Consider the following 13375-nt stretch of genomic DNA (forward strand, 5'->3'; position numbering starts at 1 on the left):
AAATGCTGGAGGACACCACGCCTGCCCAGACGTCTTATCTTATGTTAGCAGCTTCTGCATTCTTTAGGGTAAAAGCTAAACATTCGGGGTCTTTTTGCGAGTAGCGTTTACGCAGGAATCCGCTAGAGTCTGCAGCTGAAAGTGTGCAGAGCCGGGACCCCGGAAGGATGCTGTGGCGCGGGGCTCCCCCTGCCCGCCTCACTCACTCGTGACTCCCACATTCTTGCAGTCGTCTGTGTTTAGGTGGAGAGAGGACGCCACTCTCGCTTCTCCCTCCGAGCCTCTGCGGTGAGGTCACGTCCTGCCCCTCCTCGCCCTCCTCCTCCTCCGCCCACCCGAGCTCTGCTGCCTCCCGGGCTCGGCACACCGGCTGCTCCGCGCCTCGCACAGGATGTGCCTTCAGCCCCGGGACTGCGGTGAGCGGGTGGCCTGTGAGGGACCAGGGGGCACCCGCTAAAGTCCGCCGGTCCGTGGATGGGACCAGTGGTGCCGGCGCGCACAGCAGCACCACCCGAGGAGGACTGGTTTCCACAAGCACATGGCACCGGGGGGGAGCGCATCGGAGGCGGGTACCCTCTGACTCGACCCCTGGGGGGCTAGACCGCATGATCTCGGGGTCACCCTGTCTCTTTGGAGTTGTGCGGGGCATATGCGGGCGGCGTGGTCCGGTTTCAGCGCAGGACCTTCGGGGTGGCAGGAGCTGCCCGGGCACCGCGGAGATGCCCGCTTTGTGAGCCAGGATTAAACTTCCTTTCATGCCCGGACATGTGGGGGCTCCGGCCAGCTGAACATCTCCGGTGAGTGCTCGAGGGGTGGGGGTGGGGAGGCAGGGGTTAAAGGTCAAGAAGTTGGCTATGCAGTTGTGGGAATAATGAGTTCACTGAGTCCACGTTCTGGTCTGCATACTCTGAGAGAGCTGTGCCTTCCCACCCAGCTGCCCAGATGTTTAGCATGCACATCCTCCCAGCTGCCACAGATGTTTTCAGTGAGCAGTGTTTTTTTTATCCTTGTTCCTCTCATCTTTAGGGCCGGGGAGGGTTACAACGGTGATCAGGCCCTTTCTTTGCAAAATACCCAAATGTCTTGAGCACTGGGCACCTCCCCCATTGTAAAATGAACACCTTCTAGTCAATCCGCGTGTTTCTCTAATCTGGCCTCCTGACCCGCAGGTCACTGTGCGTGTAGCGTCTGAATAGCTGTTTGTTAGGCGCTATAAAAATGTCATGTATTAGACTGCTAGTGATGTTTAAATGGAGAGTCGATGCGTGCCCCTTTTAAGGGTCTGGTGGGTTAATACGGGGTGTTGGACTTGTCCACTTAAATAAAAGAAGTTTAACAATTTTCTGAGATTGCTTGATGCACGTTTGTCCACTGGAGTCACAGGATGATGCTAATTTGCAGGGAGAAAGATTCAGCGAAAATCTCATGGGGTAGGAGGGCATTTGACTTCTCAAGAGAGAATAACTTGGCAACGTGGTGTGCACGTGCGTTGGCACCAATTAACTGCACGATGGAGCCGGGCTCCTTTGACATGCGTTAAAAAGCCAGCTCCTTTCATCAGCCTCTAACTTTGTTTCTCTATTTGTGAATTTTGTCAATTACAGCGAGTGAACTGACTTGGGTAAAGGCGGAAGACCCCCTCCCAATGGAATATACAACCGATATCGGGTGGTTGAAGGGCGGTACCTGGTAATCCAGAACCCTACTGTGCACTAGTGCTATCAAGTCTTTAGCGCACATTTCGCAATTACGGCAAACAACTCTATCGAAATTTGTTGTGAAAATGCCGGGGCACGCGGATGTCGTGTTAAGTCCCTTATGTTATGCGTCATTATAACAATCGCCGTTTTAACAATAACAATGTAACCATAAACCCATGGGCTTGCAACCTCCTGGTTGATAAAGAGACTTATGACAACTCCTGACCCCATTTGCATGTACATCTGAAATGAAGGAATGATTTATGGCCCTCATAAAAGCAGCGCAAACATGCTGAAAATCAATTAAACTGCGGCCAACAGATAAACAGTCACGATTACTTATATTTTAGGGGAATGGGTTACTTATATTTTAGGGGAATGGGCCGTCTGGAGGGCTTTAGAGGTATGGGACAGTTGATCATATGACCTTTATTATCATTAATCGAATATTTGGGTACACACAGTGCTTTCGAATGGGCTCCACAACCTGGTAATTGGATACACTCGCACAAACGTGCCCATAGGCATGTTAAAATGGTTCCCGCCTCGCGCACCGCTTGGCACGGGGGCATCCGGGTAAACCTGTTTTTAATCTTCTCTTCCTGTGTGCCTCGATGTATTCCTACATCCCTTCTTGCCCCCCAGCACTTGGTATTCAAGTGCCTGCTGCTAATTCAGGTAGCGCATTCCCGTGCCTTGCTGTTGGCACCCCATGAAGGGGTCAGAGGGGAGCCTGCGGTTTACAAGCTCCGGTTTTACTGGCAGGAGGGGCGCGGGTGTAGTTCACACACATTCTCCAGTGAGTGGGCTGCGGTTCACACATGATCCAAGTTGTTTTAGGGCTGAGGGAGGGTGCAGAAGTTTACAAGTGTTCGTGCCAGCGGCAGTAATCACACTTGCTTGAAATTTAGAGGGGGTGGGGGTCTGGTGCTTTTGTGCTTGAGTTTGGTGCCCGGCGGATTTGTCTGCAGGTCACGCTAGAGGGGAGGGCTGCTTGCCACATGTTTTAGCCCCTGAGAGGAAACCTGCGTTTCACACGTGTTTTTTTTTATTTTTATTAAAGTGCGTGGAAAGAATGGGGGCACCTGTAAAGAGCTGCTAGTCGTTTACTGGTTAGTTGGCCCTTTCCAGTTTCTGTAATTTGATGGTTTAAGGGTTCAAGGGGGTGGAGGGAGACCCTGTAGGGTTTCCAGTCCCGATGCTACAGTACGCCAGGGCCTACTTGATGGGCTCGGTACATTTTTGCAGTCTTTCTTTGGTATGTACATGCTCATATTGCATACATTTCCAATATCTGTAGAGAGCGTTTACATAGAAGCAGGGCCGGCTTTAGGGCGGTGCGACCGGTGCGGCCGCACCGGGTGCTGACCTGGATTGGGGGGGGGGGGGGGGGGGGGGCGTGTTTAGCAATAACTAAAAGTTTCTTGTGTGTCCAGCCTTCAGGAAGCAATTAAATGCCAAAATAACTCTTTTGATTAATGTTCTTGCTAGAAACAGAGATCAAAGTTTTGTCCAGTGGCAGTTTTGATTCCATATAAAGCAGCGCGTTAATTTGCCCACTGTAAGGAACAGAACTATGCTGTGTGTGGATAGCTGGGGGGATAAGTAGAGCCAGCCTTTACTAGATTGTGTTAAAACAAATGAAGTGTAAGTGAGAGAGGGGCTAGGAGGAGATGTGGGGCACTTTTGCCGCGTGATAGTGTGGGAATCCGAGGAGGAGGCCAATGGGGGGGGGGGGGGGGGAAGGGGGGGCAACAATGATTGTCGCACCAGGTGCTACCAATGCTAAAGCCGGCCCTGCATAGAAGTATTTCTCCCACGGTAGCGTCCCCTGAGATCTGTGCTCTTATCCTGTGGTAATGCGCCTGTAGGCCTCGTTGGTGCTGCCTTGCAATGTTCTGCAACCCACCCTTCGACATAACTAAACAAAGAGCGTTTTATTACACATGGAAAATCACGAGCAAGTTACAGCTAAGTAAAACACAACTTCTAGGCAAAGCGCCTCGAACCTCGGGCAGAAAGAAAAAAATCACTGAATTGGCATCGTTTCCCTTCTAGCACAACCACACGCCTCTCATTTAGATATCTGCATTTTTATTTATTTGTTTTACTGGCTCTATCAAGAGCCATCGCTCGGCGACAGAGTGCTTCACACGGACAATAGATACTGTCATAGAAATGACGCAGGGTGAAGTAACAAATACAGTCATCGGATGATTGAAATATACAGGACAGTGTTGTAATCTAGCATACTAATCTTGCATTTAACTGCAGAGCGTCACCTGACAGAATCTTGAGTTGTTGAGACTTTTTTTTAGCAGAAGTAGATGTTTTGCATGTTCTCATCTACAGCAGTATGCAATGCAGTTAAAGTGCACGGGAACAATACATATATGTGGTACAACAATTTATGAAGATTATACCTGCATTTATAGCAGTGTTCACTGTGGGATATGCATCTGTGCTACAGAGATATGCATGTTTACTGGCCTTTGTGATGTCCGGGTGCAGCGCTGCGAGGACACGTGGCACGTAAAGCACCAGTGAAACCATTTCTGATTGGCCAGTCTTGGATGCTGCCGTCTTAGGTGTGCCCACTTTCACAGGGAGTACATGGCTAGAAGGGTCCTGTTGGGAAGGAAAGAAAATATTGCTTGGAACGGTTTATATTCTGTTTTATAACTTTGTATATCAGTGAATGAGTTCAAACACACAGGAGTCTGCTATCCATCGTATATTGCCATTCATATAACGAGATAACAAAAAGAATTAGACAAGACAGTCTTCAGAATTGACATAGCGGTGTGATAAAACAAAATCTTGCTTTTAGTCCTGGGGAAGACCTAAATTGATGATTTAGGAAAAGACTGCTAGAGTGGGTTGAAACTTTGACGATCTATATTTGTTTTGTCCCGGATTTACGCAGAACCTGGCGAAAAGTATTCATTGTAAAACTAACCTTTCCTGTATAGGAGGCTGAAAGAACAAACCGGGCACCATAAGGATTCAGGTGTTGTTTTTTGTGCTTTTTATTCAAAATCACTTGATCACACTGCATGATCATTTCACCGTCATGTTACTTCTGAAGACAGCCCTTGTTTCCTTTTTTTGTTACCTCGTTATATGAATGAAAGTATTCGATGGATACCAGACTCCTGTGTGTTTGAAATCATTTATTGATATACCAAAGTTATAAGACATAATATAAACTGTTCAAAGCAATGTTTTTTTCCTTCCCAACAGACCGCATATACTATAGCCAGGTTCTGAGGGACAGAGGGTTACCCTATTGCAATTAACGCTTTAAGGAGGCGGCTGGGGGTAATGGCTGCAGGACAGCCATGGAGTCGGAGATGTGGTGTGTAAGGCTGGCAGACAGTGGAAAATCCCCCTTCCTGGACAGTTCACTGGCGGACAGAGAGTTTGGGGATCTCACAACTGGATTCTCCACCTTACTTACCACTTGCACTGGAAACCAGACGCTGGGCATGATTTAGATTTTGGCGGATGCGTTACTCTGTCACAATTGTGCCGGATTTCAAGTCCACAGAAATATAAATCCCATTATCACTGATATACCTTACACATCCCTTGCCTGGGGTGTCGTGTGTGGCGGGGTGGGTGGATCGGAGAGTGCTGTGAATGGGTTCGGGCAAGTGTGAGCCTGTACTGCGTTTGGGCGACAGGCACCCTAGAGTCGGTAGACACCTTATAAAGTTAATGAATGATTTGCAGTCGCAGGCTGGAGCTGAATACCTCTGTTAGACGGGGTTCAAACCAGGAGGATGGGAGGTGGGCAGGGGTGGTGGCGCGCCCAGCAGTAGTACAGGGCCACGATCTTAGTTTGGGGTTTACCATTGCAGAAAGGCTCATTGGTTTGCAAGAGGCCCACATCAGTCTTAAACGCGCGGCCGTAATGAACGAAGGACAAGCGCCGGCCGTGCAACTTGTGGATTGAGAAAGGGGTGCAAGGAATGGAAATATAATATAACTGAGAGTGAAGTACCCGTTTAAAAGATTTGACGTCGGTATCAGAGACAAGGGGGGCAACGCAGACCAGGGATCTGGGCTATATTGTAGGGCTGTTGTTTTATTAAGCACATAATTTCGTACCTATATTTTTAGGTAGTGGTGCCAGGCGAATCTTATTTTTGTATAAGTTTATACTGGTACCAGATTCTCTTTTCAGTCCGTGGGAAAGAAGGCGGTGTGCTAACTCGACGTATTTGCCCAAAATCACACAGCCTTAGGTGGGAAAACCGTCATTTAAAACGTTAGCTGGTTTCACGAGGAATGGTTTGACCTATAGAAATTGTACCTGTGTGCGGTGGGTTTGCTACTTCTGGTTTGGATTTACTAGCGCGTGTGGGCGCTTCGGTTTGTTGCACGATAAACCCATCAGTCATATCCAATCTAGACTCACAGTTGAGTGCTTTCACCACCAGACATAACTTTTCCAAAGGCGGAGCGCCACCGCGTGGTGTATATGTGTACTGTCGCGGTAACCATAACCCTACGTGCGACACTGGTGGAAAAAATACAATACAAAAACGCTGGTGGTATTTACACAATAAGAGCATGGTAAATAAAACAGTGGTTCCAGCAGTGGTCGGCACAGTTATCATGCTTCTACAATTAAGCGCAGTTTTGTGCGCCTTTTTGGCGACTTGCGCGGACTTATTTCCTTTATAGCATTCCCCGCTGTCACCGACGATTCCTCAGGCGTGAGGCAATGTCCTGCCACTAGCGTTTTACACAAAGCCTTTCTTGTCGTCGCAGCAGCGCTGGGATGGACAGGCAGTGTCGTCCCTTCATGTGTTTACAGGCAGAGAAGACCGGCACGTGACAGCAGGGATCCCAAGCAATACTGCCTGTGGGATAGGGGCGACATCCCTCGGCGGGAGACGGGTATTCTTGAGGCTGTGAGTAGCGGCAATGTTTATTTCTATTTCGCACGGAGAGACGGGTCACATTTCAGTAGAATATGTTCTTATGTGTCTTTGCCCTAAAACCAAGTCGCCCAGTTGGCAGATTCCGCCATCTTGTGGTATCTGTGTTGGTGCAGGTCATGCGATGTTGTTTTAGATTTCGTCCCCGCAGTCTCCTCTCCAGATTCCGTCCTCTTGTGGTAAATAGGCTGATCTAGACTCGACTGTCTCGTCTTTAGATTCCGTCCTTTTCTGGTTGTCTAGGTTGATCTAGGCCCAGTAGCCTTGTGTTCAGATTCTTGTAGTATCTAGGTTGACATAGACCCTGCAGTCCTGTCTGCAGATTCTGTCCTCTTCCGGTGTCTAGGTTGCTTTAGGCCCAGCGCTCGCGCCTTCGGATTCCGTCCTCTCGTGGTATCTAGGTTGATACAGACCCCACAGTCTTGTCTGCAGCTTCTGCTCTCTCATGTTAACTGATCCATGTCATATCGATTCTGGCTATTTGTTGTATGGGGTAGTTTTTGTAGGTCTGTTTCATAGCAAGTCGTTGCCCCTGTGCTTTTAAAGCTTGAATCATCTGTCAGTCTCGTTGGCTGAGTTTGACATAGAGTTCTTTTTCTCAACTCAGATGCCATATAAATCTTTCTTCTGACCCAAAAAACATAACTGATGTGCTGTTGATCAGGCGCTCTCTCTCTGACTGCCTGATTCTGTTACTGATTAATCCAAAACTGAACACACTGTTGATGAGTAGGGGTCATGTCGCCTTTTTGCCCAAGGTAATGGTTCATCACGACTTAAACAAAGCATATGTGCCCATACAGGCTAGGTGGTCTCTCAGAACTGATAATTTCTTTCTTCACAGCTGATCAAAGCATAGGGATTCACAGCTCAGTTCGGTCTGACCCCAAAATTGATTTGTGTAGAAAAAAGCACTAGTTACCTACACCCCAGCATTTCTCTGACACAATAATTGGTTTATCCAGTGCCAAACACAACATGAGTGACTAAGAAGAATATGACTAGAGAGTCAGACCCATTACAAGTACGTAAATCTGAAAAGTTCTGTTTGACTGAGAATCAATGTATCCAGAGTGGATCATTAGATATCTACAGATCAAATGTTGTCTTTGGCTCAAATAAAAGTGTAGCCAGCGCCGAGCTTAATTTAGGTGTCATCAGCTCGGTGGTTCTATCTGATCCAGTGCAAAACATAACCTATTTACCTGTGGCGTCGGTATCCTGTCTTATACATCTGAAGATGAACACACTGTATAGGTGTCTCCACCAAAAGTGTTCTCTATATTCAAACAAAGATTAATTGAAAGTCAAACACAACATAGGTGTTTATACTACAACCACATTTATCCAGAACCTAGGCATTTGAGTCTGTTGTTTTCCCTTATCCGGCCACGGGTTGCTCCAGTGTTGATCACAGCCGATGCACTGTGGACCAGTTGTTCGTGTCCTCTCTCACGTAAAATTTGCTTTGTCCAGAGGTGAAGACCACAAATATGCCTATGTTGGAGGTTTTTCCTTTGACATGAACCAGCTTTTATCGAGACCCCAATACAGCTTAGGTGCTTAGGGACCAGGCGTTCTCGGACCAGAACCTAGAATGCGCGATCCAGCCAAGACTGGTGGAAACCCTGTAAGGTTTCTTACTCCGTCTAAGTCTGCCAGCTCTGGAGTAGTTACATCTGGTGTCAGACAAAAAAAAACATATTGAAGTCGAAATTTAGCGTTTCACAAATGAAAACTGAACCACTGCCATTTTTCTGGGTCAAGTGTTTTTATGTAACAGCTTGTACTCCTGAAAACAATATGTCCTGTAGGGTTCCTGTAGGATTTTCTATAGTGTGCACATATCCCCAAGTGATTCTCAGGTGCTTTACACAGAGAGTTCACGAAACAGAACAACAATTTATCTTTAGTAATTTGCGGATGAGTTATCAGTTACCAGAAGAATGGGACAGCATTTGAGTAGAAAGTAAGTGCATTGAGGTTTTAAGTGCACAGTAGTTTGCCCTTGCAGTCAAACTTGATAACCGCATAAAATAAAGGAGAATCATAATTTTGCTAATTACCAGGGTAAGATGGTCTTTTGCAAATGTATCTGATTTTTCGAGTGATTTTTGAAGAGTATGCAAGATTGGTGTTCAAAGGAATGAAAGTAAAACATCACCCAGGTCCGTAGCAGTCTTTTTATTGATATACTGTATCAAGAAATCAGCCTTCAGCTGACTAGTGGCTCAAATATTTGGTATTCACCCACTTAAGTTACTGTTCTGTGTACCTAGTCATTTACTCCAGCCTATATTAACTCAATCTGTATTTGGTGAAGAAGGTAGGTGTCTATTTACCTGTCGCCCCGCCCTTTCTTCCCTGCCTTCAGACACATGACTTCTGAGTTTGTCCCTGTATCATCTCGAGCCCACAAGACTAACTACAAACAGCTACTTGAATGCATTGTGACCCGTCTTCATGCCCGAGGTTCACCAGTCATGCGGTGAAGCCGGCTGCCTGCCATCAGCCCCAGCACCCAACACACCTTAAGCATCAGTGTTTTGGCAGACCAGCGTATAATGTGGTTATGAGTTGCTGGAAAGGGCTCTTCGGACCCCCTTACAAAGAGGAAAAAAACGCAGACTCCCTAAGGTTGTGGACGCGTGGATGCACCTCGCCTTGAGATGTGACGGTGAGTAATCCGTGGTGGAGAGTAAGTACTGTGCGAGCGGATCAAATATTTGGGCTATTCCCTGGAACAAGAGTGTGCGATTAGATGCAGTGGTGGGTTCCTCGGAATGCAGTAGTGTGTGCAGTAGAAGCACACTAATTGATATGGTGCAGAAAAGTGGAGCATATTGTGCAAGTATGTGGGACTCATAGGTGGCACCCTGGAAGCCAGAGAGTCGTGCGGGAGTGTACGAGACTTAGAGGCTGCATCCTGGAAGGGGGGAGTGGTGCGGAAGTATACAAGATGTATTGGCTGCACCTTGGAAGGTAGATCATTGTGGGAGTATACAAGACCTAGGGTGAGCATCCTGGAAGGTGGCGAGCGGTGTGGGAGCATAAAAGATCTATAGCCTGTGCCTTGGAAGGTGGAGAGAAGCGTGGGAGCATGTATGACATATTGGCTGCACCTTGGAAGGTGAAGAGTTTTGTGGGGACATACAAGACCTAGAGACTGCATCCTGGAAGGTGGAGAGCGGAGTGGGAGCATAAAAGATCTAGAGGCTGCACCCTGGAAGGTGGAGAGAAGTGTGGGAGCATATACGAGCCCTATTGGCTGCCCCTTCGAAGGCGAAGCGTATTGTGGGGTTTACCTTGGGAGGTGGAGAATATTGTGGGAGCATAGGAAATCTAGAGGCTGCACTCTGGATGGTTTGAGAATCAGGCACATGCCCACAAATCCAAGAGATGACTCTCGATTCGGAGATCCCTGCTAGACAAGATGCAATAATGTGTAGTCTGTTAACTTATCTGTTTGGCTTTTTCAGTTGTTTGTTCCTATTGTCTCTATGCCCCCTGGATATTTCTTAAGTAGTTCATTCCCAATAGTGTTCTTCATATATGTTTTATCGTTGAACGAAAAACGGTAAAAGGCGATTGACTGGGACCCTTTTGACAGGCTGTGAATGGAGTTTCTTTTTAACAATAAATTCTTAGTTTTGACTCTCAAAGCTTGAATTTTATTGGATTCACACAAGACCTGCAGCTTAACCACGACCCCATTCCAAACTGTTCGCCTTTTCTTTGTCTTTCCTTAACCACTTTAACAGAGAATATTGAGATCTGGTTTTAAGATGCATTTAATATTGGGAGAAAACCTCAGGTTGTGAATCTGCAGCTCCCAATTCAATGTGATAAGTAATCTACGTGCACGTGACTTGCCTTTTCTTCTCATGATTACTCACTGGGAAGGCAGACACATTGTTCTCGCCTAACAAAACAGTAAATGGCGCTTTTTATTAAAAAAATAAATAAACACATCTCTTAGTCTTAATTTCATAAATTGGCAAAAATGCAGACATTGGGTGGATTTTTTTTTTTTTTTTTAGCGAAACGACGGCTACATTATTAAAAAGTCTTTGTTGGTCGTTATTAATTTCTGATATGCACAGTCACGTCTGTGTGGTGGCTGCTTTCTGCCACAGTGTGGTTGATAAAGCATAACTTCGTAAATATACAACAGAACACATTTCTAAGAATCTGGATTTTTCATAGTTTCACCAGTTAGGGAAAAACACCTGAAAAGATAATCGCCAGAGTTCTGAGTAGTACACTGTGGGTGCATTACAGGGCTATACGTGGTTTTGAGATCGTGGCAGATAAAACTTTGTTGCCAGGAGGCTACGCCATGTCAATTATAAATTGTCGTATGTTCCGCAGATAGGGCTGTTGGCCGTGGCTGGCTGACTGATTTGAACAGAAATGAGACATCCACTGGCCACCCAGCCACAAAGCCCCAATGTAGGATCATCTCTCTCTCTTTTTTTCATCTTTTAGGCCAGTGGTTCTTACCACTGGGGGTCCGTGAGGCCTACTCCGGGGTTCTGCGACTGTTACAAAATGTAAATATTAAAATTAATAAAGTGTAAACAAATGATCAAAATTGACAATGTGAAAACTTTTCTGTATTGGATTGTGAATTAAACAAAATATTTCAGTATGTCAGCATTTGTTTGGTGTGTACTTAGTTTTGTATTTTGGTGTATTGTTTTGAAGGATATAAATTATAGAAATTGCATAGGCTAGGGGTCTGCAGCTTCCAATAATGACTTAGTTGGGGTCCAGTAATTAACCAGTGGAGGTTCACAGAAGCCAAAAGGTTAAGAACATCTGTTCTAGGGCAATACTGTTTTTTTTTAACGACGGGCAGATGATTTACTGCTCCAGAATAATGACGTTCATGGGTAAAGTATTGTATTATTTCACGAGTTATTCTTCCTGCTTTATGGATTTTTGCTTGTGCATTTATAAAACGAATATGCTGTAAAATGGGTCGTTCAACCCAGTCCAAAACCAGTTATGGGGAGAACCCGGGCAATCCAGCAGAGAGGGTCACATTCAAGTTCATGCGCTTGTTGCGGTATGGGGCTGGCATTAAAGCACACTTCAATGGCCTGATATTAGTTGGCAGGCTTGGCATGTGTGCGCTACCATATGCACGTTTTAACTCGCCCGATCACCCGAGTACCGTTTTATTAATCTAATATGCATCTTTTATTGACTTCTGGGAAGTACAAAGCAGAGTAAACGTACCCTGGTATTTGATCGTGGGGCTGTGCGTTGCACGCAGTGTCTTGCTGGCACCCGCATAGGAATCGTGGTTCTTCCACGCTTTGTTTGACATTGGTAATGGTTTGTTTAGGTGCAGACTTTGGGTGCTCTGGACTCCTCAAACCTGCACAGAACTCATTAAAAGTTACGAATTTCAGGTGGTGATGGAGTGTTGAAGCATAACGAGTCTCAGATATTTATGTTGCTTTTAGGTCTTCCCTTCTGACATCTTTTAGATTTTTGCGAAAGACCGCTTGTTGACTGTATCAAAAACCTATAGCGGGTGACAGCCAGCCCATTGCTTACCATTCGGTGGCTTTCTTGTCATTTTCATTTCCTTGCGTTATATCGGCTGGATTTCTTGTGCTCGTCCATTCCCTGGAGGAAAGCCTGTTTACTGTCATTTTGATTGTTTGACTTGTGTCCTTTCACTGCTTACATTCAGGGAACGACATTTTTTTTTTTTGTAATTTTTTTTTTTTTGTCCCCATCCTCGCTGTGGTTAATTTGTAAAAGAAAGTTAAGTAGGAGGGCCCAAATTATTTAACAGGAGGCCATTCTGCCTTGCACCACCCACTGCCCAGATATGTCTTCTGAATGTTCGTTTCTGCAGTACCACTAGGCATCACTGTGACACGAGTGTGACATTTTTCACTATTTCAGGCCACATTAATAATAGATTTCAGTATTTTTTTATTTTTTATAATAAAGATCTGTGAAGCACTGTGCTGGGCTTAGGAAAGACAGACAGCGCCCCGTGTGGTGGACTGTCATACTTAAGTACCAATGCTTAGGAATAAATGCTGGTGCCCAGCACCAACACTAGTTTCAGAATGTTTTTTTAAAGTATAAAGATCTGCGAAACACTCTGCTGGGCTTAGGAAAGACAGACAGTGCCCCATGTGGTGGACTGTCGCCAATGCTTAGAAATAAGTGCTGGTGCCCAGCACTGGCAAAAATTAGGCACTTTTCTCTCGTGTGTTGAACCCCCATCTACAATACACCTGGCATGTTCATTGTTGATTTCTCCTCCTAGCACCCTCATCCCAGCTGTCATTATCCCAACAAGGATTTTTATTGTTGGTTTTTCCTGTCCCCCTTCCTTTCTAAGCATCCATCTTAAGCTACTTTGTCAGCCCCTGTCCCTTTTTTCTTTATTTGCTCCCACCCTCTGCATTTTCTTCTTCCCCTAACGAATCTTCAGTTGCTCCCTCTCCCTTCCTGAAGCAAAATGTTTTATTTTTTCTGATCTTCTTTTTTTCTGTTAATTTGTTTTAGTAGTCTGGCATCTGCCATTTACTGCTGGATCACTCTACTGTCTACAAAAGTGCTTTTGCACAATTGTTTTTGTAATTTAGCACTTCAAGTGCCATCCACTACTTTGGAACAATAAATACAAATAAATTAATAAAATGACGCCTGTGTCAATCTTTAATTGCGTGTATATGTGTGTTATTTTTTTTG

At 45.7% G+C, this 13375-nt stretch overlaps 1 protein-coding gene across 2 annotated transcripts in view; it reads left to right on the top strand.

The window, feature by feature from the left end:
* The first annotated feature begins 259 nt into the window (after nt 1-259).
* The window catches only part of C3_1H15orf39 (chromosome 3_1 C15orf39 homolog), a 114259-nt gene continuing 101143 nt past the window's right edge, over nt 260-13375 (top strand). Inside the window, exon 1 of one of the 2 annotated variants that reach the window (XM_069222156.1) lies at nt 260-797. The gene's annotated coding sequence lies outside the window, so the exon portion shown is untranslated. The remainder of the gene's footprint in view (nt 798-13375) is intronic. The other variant, XM_069222155.1, reaches the window with a different exon arrangement.

The sequence above is a fragment of the Pleurodeles waltl genome, chromosome 3_1, assembly GCF_031143425.1.
Source record: "Pleurodeles waltl isolate 20211129_DDA chromosome 3_1, aPleWal1.hap1.20221129, whole genome shotgun sequence".
In the NCBI taxonomy this organism is placed as follows: Eukaryota; Metazoa; Chordata; class Amphibia; order Caudata; family Salamandridae; genus Pleurodeles; species Pleurodeles waltl.